The 2737-nt window shown below is 54.5% G+C and overlaps 1 pseudogene; it reads right to left on the bottom strand.

Moving 5' to 3' along the window:
- Nucleotides 1–327: 327 nt before the first annotated feature.
- LOC111530694 lies at nt 328–2267 on the bottom strand (annotated as a pseudogene).
- Nucleotides 2268–2737: the final 470 nt, after the last annotated feature.

The following is a 2737-nucleotide window of genomic DNA, read 5'->3' on the forward strand; positions in this document are numbered from 1 at the left end:
TATTTATCATTAAAAAGACTGAAAGCATGTAATCATTCTTACAATAGCTGTACAACTGGTATGCTGAACAAGTGTGGTGCTTGGATTGTGACAAAAACACAGCTTAAATAAAAATAATCTTACCACTGTGTGTTTAAACTTCATTTGGTGATGATAATTTTCTCTCCCTGGAGGAAAACTGTAGAAGTCCCACGATTTCTGTACTCATTCTTTTTTTTTTTTGGATGAGCACTGGGACTTTATTACACAGCACGGCACTTGTGACAACGGGAGGGGTGGGCAGAAATACAGGCCGGAACATTCCACAGTCCAGGGACGGTTGGTCATTCAGAAAGTATGCGTTTCCGGAACACTCAGTAGTAAGACCGTCTGAGGTTGTTCCGGGGGGTTGGGCCGGAAGCGGTAGGCGGGCATCATCCTCCTGCGGAAGGCCTAGTACTTGTTGTACTCCTTGGAGAGAGCGGCCGGCTGGTCAATGCGGAAGCCGGCGCCAGCCACTGCGGTGGTGCCGTTGTTGACCGGATTCTTGATGCCCTGGCTCTCCAAGCCCAGCCCCTCGCCCTCCTTCCAGCCCATCTTCATCAACATCTGGTAGCCGATATTCTCCTCGGTCAGCTTGAACTCCTCGTACTCCGAGTAGTCAGGCTCGCGGCCCTCCTTGAAGGTCTCCCTAAACTCCAGCTTGTCTGGAGGCAGGAAGTCTGGGATGAAGTGCTTGCCCCGGCCCATCTTCGTCACCTGGTCGGCCCATTACCTCGTCTTGTTCATCTCTATGCGCTGCAGCTGGTGCTCCCAGGTGACCAACTCGCTGTTCACCTCCTCGTCGCTGTGGTAGCCGTGCTGGGGCTGCTGCACCGCCTTCTCCCACAGCAGCTGCATGTCCTGCATGGCCGCTTTTGCTGCATGATCATGTCGTACATCTGGTGCATCTCCTGCTGGTCCTTCAGCTGCTGCTTCTGGGAGCCGGATAGCTCCGTGAGACCCGCTAGACCCACGGACTTCCCATTCTCATAGCCGAGCCCCTTGAGGTCCTGAACTGACAGAGGTGAGGGAGAGTCATCCACGTCCCTCTGCACCAGCTCAGCAGGTGAGAGCTCTACTTTGTTCTCTTCAGGCCTCCACCGGCTCTTCGGCTTCCTCTTGACAGTGGCTGCGGAGGCTGGCTTCCCGGGGGCGCCTGGAGCAGGGATGATGGGGGGCAGAGGCGAGGACGAGGCGGGGCAGGTGATTGTCGGGGGCGAGGTTCCTGACAGGGCCTCCGGAGGGGACCTGCGCTTCAGGCCGGGGTCGGGTGCCATGAGGGTGCTTCTGGAGCCGGCCTTGGCTTTCCGGAACTCATCCAGTTTCTGTTAGTAGCAGTTGGACCCTTGGCTGTTGGGCTGGTACAGAAAGCTGAATGCCTGGGTTTTCGCGGTTGTTCTGGAGGGCGATGGTTTCCATCTCGGGATCCCCGCCCGCTATGAACTTGGCCAACTTTTCTGCAAGGTTCTTGACCTCTTCGTCCTCTGGGGGTGAAACTTTCTGAGAGGCTGCCTGCAACTTCCGCGCCTCCTTTCTTATCTCAGCCACCGCCTTTCTGTAGTAGAGGAATTGCCTGCTATTCTTACCGTGCAAAAATGGAAACGCCGGGTTATCCCTGTAGTCCTCCATAGTCACTTTTGCTAACTCGGGGCCTGCTTCTATCACAAAGTGGCCAGTTTCTCTATCACTTTCTGAGTCTCAACTCCCTCTGGGGGTGACGCTTTGATCTCCAGCCACTGCTCCTAGTCCTCCTCCTCATCCTCGCCATGGGACTGGAGCCACGGGCAGTAGCTTGGCGTGCGAGTAGCTCTTCACCGGCCCGGCGGGTTGGCCAGCCCTAGGCCTGTCCGCCTGCTGATGAGGGACTTCTTCCCGGCGCGGGAGGTAGGCGTGCTGGGAGGGGCACTGGGCGCGCTGGCGTTGGGGGTGGGGGCATCTGTGCCGGTCTGTGCCTTCTGCAACTTCAGAAATTGCTGCAGGAAGCTACCGTCATTGGCCAACTTGCTTGAAACGCAGGAAGAGTTGTGTGCATTTGTGATTTCGCCAGGATGTGGGGGCTGTGGGCTGACCACCTGATTCTGCTTGGCTTTCTGTTCTATTTTGACTTCAATTTCCCCTTTCTTCTGAGCGATGAGCTCTTCCTGGTGAAGGATGTTCATGTTCATTTTTCCAGATTTAGGGGGAGAAACCCCAAACCACCGGTTAGCCTTTCCTGCAACATCCCAGTTGTCCATCTTGAGACTCATCCAATCCCACAATCTCTCTACTCAGTCTTATGTGACAATCCTATAGTCACTTTAAGACACGAACACACTCACAATTCAGTAATTAGAATGTCCTAACCATGGGATAACAAACATCTGACCTTGGTCGCCTCTTCTCCTGAATCCCAGGTTGTACCTTGCTCCAGGCTGCTGCCTGCTGTAGGGACAGGGTGAGTTCCTGGCTGTCTCTCATCTCACCTTCCTATCTCACAAACTGCTGTCTTGGAACTGCCAGTGTTAAGGGTAGGAGAGAGCAGAGGTGTAGGGGAGGGCACTGCTAGTCTAGGAAGCTTCAGCTTCTCTGGACATATGGATGGTTAAAGCTGATGCTCCAGGATGGGCCTGGAGATGATGAAGCCGACGCTTCTCTCTTGGGTTCTTCTTGAGCTCTTCAGAGGTTTCTTACTGGGCCCTCTCTTACGCAGTTCCCTGGACTCAGATGGATTGCTTCC

The sequence above is a fragment of the Piliocolobus tephrosceles genome, chromosome 4, assembly GCF_002776525.5.
Source record: "Piliocolobus tephrosceles isolate RC106 chromosome 4, ASM277652v3, whole genome shotgun sequence".
In the NCBI taxonomy this organism is placed as follows: Eukaryota; Metazoa; Chordata; class Mammalia; order Primates; family Cercopithecidae; genus Piliocolobus; species Piliocolobus tephrosceles.